General features: G+C 37.9%; 1 long non-coding RNA gene across 2 annotated transcripts; it reads left to right on the plus strand.

Annotated features, from left to right (window-relative positions):
* Nucleotides 1-456: 456 nt before the first annotated feature.
* LOC109734684 (uncharacterized) lies at nt 457-2,220 on the plus strand. 2 transcript variants are annotated; one of them, XR_002225898.4, is made up of 4 exons: nt 457-810; nt 1,005-1,057; nt 1,231-1,319; nt 2,000-2,220. It is a non-coding gene; the product is annotated as an uncharacterized lncRNA (long non-coding RNA). The 2 variants fall into 2 exon arrangements; XR_012203852.1 differs by having other exon boundaries at nt 571-845.
* The last annotated feature ends 4,044 nt before the right edge of the window (nt 2,221-6,264 follow it).

Below are 6,264 nucleotides of genomic sequence, written 5' to 3' on the forward strand. Positions count from 1 at the left end.
ATCAATTATTTGTCCTAGGACAACACCAACAACATAATCACTAGCATCACACATCTATAATACCTAAATAGTTCATCCCCACTAACCTATTTCTCTTGACATGTAGCCTGTCCACATCAGCAGCCCGTCCACATCGGCTTTTTTCTTAGCAGCTTACATAGGCACCCACCATAGCCTAGACCAATCACGTTTGTTTCAGTTACCAGCAGTTGGACACGACAGGCTGACTATAGACCTCTCTATCCCAGAATCAGACGAACCCATAGCCTTCCCCCGGATCACGTCCGGGCTCGTTCAACCCACGCGCTATACCTTGCGTTTCCTCCGTCTTCCTCGGCTCCTAACCACCCAAAACTATCCACTTAGCTGCCAGACCATCAGTGACTTCCCGACCCCATTCCCCTTCCACTTTCCTACTTTAATTCCCAACCAGTCAAGCCTCCCCGCTTCATCTTCAGGGTTCGCCTGCCACCAGTGCGAGACGCCTCCTCCCACACTCGCGAGTCCAGTCCAGATCGGGCTCCGCTTCTTATCCCTTCCGCCGTCACCGCTCGGCTCCTTGCGCTTGCTACACTGCTTGCGATTCGAGAGGAAGACACGTGAAGAATTGGGAATCTAGAGGCTGTGAGGGAGTGAGAAGGCAACGGGGCATGGTGGTGATTGTGTCGAGAGGAGATGAGAGGGGAGTGTGGTGCGTTCATCTCCAGGTCAAAAGACGGCTTCTCCAGGGTGTGGTGGCGGTTGTGTTGGCGCGGGAGAGAGAGAGAAGCGTGTTGCGGCCATTTTCAGGCTATTGCTTCCAGTTTATAAGTGATTCTTCTTGCCGCTTCCATGTGGTATTTCTGGTTGGTTATGCAATGGAATCATTTTTCCTTGCCTGGTTGTTTGGCTATTGCCTGGGAGTAGTAATATATTTGGTTATGCAAGGGGATTTTTTTGCTTGCCTGATTGTTTGTTGGGAATATGTCATGATATATGGTTAAATTCTAGGTTCATTCTTGCAGATCTGCGGAAATCGTAACTCATGCTGTTGTTCACGGACATTAGATTCCGAACGGTGAGAAGCCCACCTGTATCCTCGAGACTCAGTTTTTATTTTATTTGTTTATCTCATCCTATATCCCCTTGCTTGCTTGCATGATTTCTTCTCTCTACAGCAGCTACATACGCCACATTGCTTCTTGTGAGTTCCAACCTAAGTCATTCTAAATTTTTATTTTCTCTTGCCAGAGAACAAAGACCTGTCTGTCAAGCCCTGGAGCAAAGAACGAAAGTTATTTCCATTTCATACTTGATACTTGGGAAAGGGGATATGGATGGTAAGCTGGCATTGATACAATATATAGGTGTCATAATCTGAACATGTAGTCTGAATTTGTTTTCATATGTTGGTGGTTCAGATTACTTCTCTTGTACCATGGCATATTAGTTACTGGTAAATTGTACGCATCAATAGGTGCAAAACTCACATCTCACTTTCAGTGAAAGGGCTTATGTTTGAGTACCCTAATCATACAAAAATATGGTACATATCCCATTTTCTTAGATTATCTGATTCAACCTCATAAAAAATTTAATGCTGCATTGTGGATTTTTTTTCTATTTTTGTGGCAAAAACATGACGGCCAATTTATACGCTTACACATAAAGTCGTCATAGTTTGATTCAGTATGATGTGCAACTTTTCATGAACAAGATGCTAAAAAGGAGATCATGGTTAGTTAGTATACATATTTACCTTTTATTTTTTGAGATGTCAACTTATTTCATTAGAGCCTTTGATCAACAAGGATCTATGTTGTGTATGCCCTTAAATTTTCTTTCAAGCTTTATGGTATCATTGCAAGTGTTCATGTATCAGAGAGTTTGGACCATGCCAGCACAATTGGAATCCTAAATTTGAATACAATATCTCATATTTCTTTTCAGTTTCCCCTTCCTACATATCCATGTGTATGGACTTGACTATCATACAATCATTTTTTGCACCCTTTTTTAGGCATCAATGAGGTGCAATTCAAGCCACATTTGATCCACCTAATGTCTGCAAAAGATCCAAACATGTCACGATCATCATCATGTTGCAATTACAAGTGCAGTAACTGATTCATTACTATGCCAATGTCACAGTTCCTCGCTCCACCCTCAGCTTTTGTAGTAATTTTTATGGTGATGTAAATTTTGAATTCGGGAGAATCAAAATGGTGTTTTCCAGTGCCATGCATCCTCTTTTGATGTGCTAAAAATGTTACTTCTCTTCTACCATGGCATATTATTTTCTTAATCACACTGAAGAGTTCGTTGGTTTCATAGTTTTAGTAAAATTTCACAAAGACATCATTGTAATTGCTATCTAGGTACACCCTAGATCCCAAAAAGAACCAATTTAGGTATGCAAAAGTGCTACATTTAATCTAATGTTACCTGATACATTGTGTAATTGCGTTTCTGCAAATTCCTAGATTTTATCTGCCAAGTTACTTAACCATTGAGGAAGGCAATGCTATCATCCACTTGATGCAACTTATGTTCTTCCATTCCCTCTGAAGGATCACATTCACAAAGATCTTACTGTCGTGTATTGCTGAATATGGATGTCTCATGAAATTACTTCGTCATAAATCAGTTGGTTCCCTGGGTAATATTATATATAATCTGATTGTTCGCCTACCGTCCAAAATTTGAATTATATAGCTAGGAGGATCGACCTTACTGTACAATTACAATGATGTACTATTATTCTAAAGTATTGTTGCCAAAGTTGAATGATATAACTAGGAGGATCGACTATGTGTCATTACAATGATGTATTATTCTTAAGTATTGTTGCCAAAGCAGGATAATTTGTTCATTATTTTGTTGATCCTGTCAGGAGAGTTAGTTCACTAAGTAAAACAACAATTTTAAGCAATATTTCCCGTAGCAATGCGCGGAGAATCATCTAGTAATTTCAAAAGGTAAGTTCCAATTAGGTGGTGAACAATAGGTGCAGAAGTTAAGGTTTTCTTAAGTGTTTCGAAGGCTTCTACACAATCATCATAAAAAATAAATGGAACATATTTTTGCAAGAGATTAGTAAGAGGCCTAGAAATTTTAGATAAGTCTTTAATAAACCTCCTATAGAAACCAGCATGACCAAGGAAACTTCAGATACCTATAATATCTTTAGGACATGGCATTTTCTCAATTGCATCAACTTTAGCTTTATCCACTTCAATGCCTCGCTCTGAAATTTTATGCCCCAAGACAATACCTTCATTCGCCATAAAGTGGCACTTCTCCCAATTCAAGACAAGATTAGTTTGTTCACATCTCTGCAAAACTTGATCAAGGTTGCTTAAGCAATCATCAAAAGAAGTTCCATAACTGGAGAAATCATCCATGAAAACCTCAACAATCTTTTCACAAAAGTCATAGAATATAGCAGTCATACATCTTGGAAAGGTAGCATGTGCGTTACATAAACCAAAAGGCATACGTCTATAAGTATAAGTTCCAAAAGGACAAGTAAACATGGTTTTCTCTTGGTTAGGTTGTGATATAGGTATTTGAGAGAATCCGGAATATCCATCAAGAAAGCAAAAGTGTGTATGCTTAGACAATCTTTCTAACATTTGATCAATAAAAGGTAAGGGGTAATGATCTTTTCTAGTAGCTTTATTTATTTTTCTAAAATCAATTACCATCCTATAACCAGTCACAATTCTTTGTGGAATAAGTTCATTTTATCATTAGGAACAACGGTAATGCCTCCCTTCTTAGAGACACAACAAACATGACTTACCCATCTACTATCAGCTATGGGATAGATTATACCTGCTTCAAGGAGCTTTAATATTTCAGTTCTTACCACTTTCTTCATCTTAGGATTTAATCGTCGTTGATGATCAACAACTGGTTTAGCATTAGGCTCCATATTAATTTTATGTTGACATAGAGTGGGACTAATGCCCTTAAGGTCATCAAGAGTATATCCAATAGCAGCATGGTGCTTCCTAGGAGTTTCTAATAATCTCTTTTCTTCATGCTCTGAAAAGTTAGCACTAATAATAATAGGATATATCTTCTTTTCATCAAGATAAGCATATTTCAATGTATCAGGCAACTGTTTTAATTCAAACATAGGATCACCCTTAGGTGGAGGAGGACCTCCAAGAGTTTCAACAGGAAAATTGTGTTTAACAATAGGTGGTTGATCAAACAACATCCTATCTATTTCATTTCTTTCATTCAAGTGCATATCATTTTCATGATCTAGCAAATATTGTTCTAACGGTTTAGTAGGAGGTACATCAATAGAAGCAAGACCAATAATTTCATCTTTACTAGGCAATTCTTTATCATGAGATTGTGTAGGAAACTTAGAGAAATTAAACTCATGAGATATTTCACCAAAGTTGACACTGACAATTTCTTTAGCGCAATCAATCTTAGCATTAACAGTATTCAAGAATGGTCTACCAAAACTTATGGGACAAAAATCATCTTGTGGAGAACCAAGAACTAGAAAATCAGTAGGGTATTTTATTTTTCCACACAAGACTTCAGCATCTCTAACAATCCCAAGTGGTGTAATAGTGTCTCTGTTTGCAAGCTTAATAGTAACATCAATGTCTTCTATTTCAGCAGGTACAATATCATTCGTAATTTTGTTGATATAAGGTAAACGGGATAGCACTCACACTAGCACCAAAATCACATAAGCCATGATAACAATGATCTCCTATCTTAACTGAGACAACAGGCATGCCAACAACGGGCTTATTCTTATCTTTAGTATCAGGCTTAGTAATCCTAGTTGCTTCATTATAGAAATAAATAACATGCCCATCAATATTATCGACCAAGAGATATTTAACCATAACAATATTAGGTTCTACTTTCATTTGTTTAGAGGGTGTAGGTGCTCTAATATTATTTTTGTTCACCACGTTTGAAACCTTAGCATGTTCCTTTATCCTAACAGGGAAAGGTGGTTTCTCAATATAAGCAGTAGGAACAACTGAATCAACATTGTAAATGATAGTTTCTTCTTTAACTATAATAGGTTCCTCAAACTTTTGCTTAATAGGGGGTGATATTTAAACCACTTCTCCTTAGGGAGATCAACATGATTAGCAAATGATTCACAAAACAAGGCTACTATCTCAGAGTCAAGGCCATATTTAGTGCTAAACTTATGAAAAGCTTCAGTATCCATAAAAGATTTAACACAATCAAACTCAACTATTATACCTATCTCATTACCTTTGTTGAGTTCCCAATCTTCAGGGTTGTGTTTAATTCTTCCAAGAAGGTCCCATCTGAATTCAATAGTCTTCTTCATAAAGGGCCAGTAGAAGAAGAATTTAGTATGGTTTGATCATCATGAGAAAGCCGAGCATAAAAATTCTGTAAGATAATTTCCTTTGGGAGCTCATGATTGGGGCTTGTGTACATCATGTATTTAAGCCTTCCCCAAGCTTGATCAATGCTTTCTCCTTCACGAGGACAAAAATTATATATATAATTCCGATCACGATGAACCAGATGCATAGGAGAAAACTTCTGATGAAATTCCAATTTCAACCGATTCCAATCCCATTTTCCTATATCATCACATAGCCTATACCATGTCAATGCCTTTCCCTTCAAAGATAAAGGGAAGACTTTCTTCTTAACTTCATCTCCGAGTAAACCTGCAAGCTTAAATAATCCACAAACTTCATCCACGTAGATTAGGTGCATATCAGGATGTAATGTCCCATCTCCTGCATAAGGATTAGCTACCAGTTTCTCTATCACACCCGAAGGAATCTCATACTAAATATTTTCAGTAGGTGCAGTAGGTTGAGGAGCAACTCTTTGTGCTTCCGGTCGAGGTGAAGATACCCCGAATAAACCCCTCAAAGGATGATTTTCCATAGTAACAAGTAACAATAAATTTCAGCACGTAATATAATTTTTTCCTTACCAAATTCCACTCACCAAAAGCGCTTCACTCCCCCGCAATGGTGCCAGAAAAGAGCCTTGACGACCCACAAGTCTAGGGGATCTATCATAGTCCTTTTGATAAGTAAGAGTGTCAAACCCAACGAGGAGCAGAAGGAAATGACAAGCGGTTTTCAGCAAGGTATTGTGTGCAAGTACTGAAATTATCGATAACAGATAGTTTGATAGCAAGGTAATTTGTAATGAGCAAATAATAGTAATGGTAAAAAAAAGTGCAACAAGGTAGCTCAATCCTTTTTGTAGCAAAGGACAAGCCGGAACGGTCTCTTATAA

The sequence above is a fragment of the Aegilops tauschii genome, chromosome 1, assembly GCF_002575655.3.
Source record: "Aegilops tauschii subsp. strangulata cultivar AL8/78 chromosome 1, Aet v6.0, whole genome shotgun sequence".
NCBI lineage: Eukaryota > Viridiplantae > Streptophyta > Magnoliopsida > Poales > Poaceae > Aegilops > Aegilops tauschii.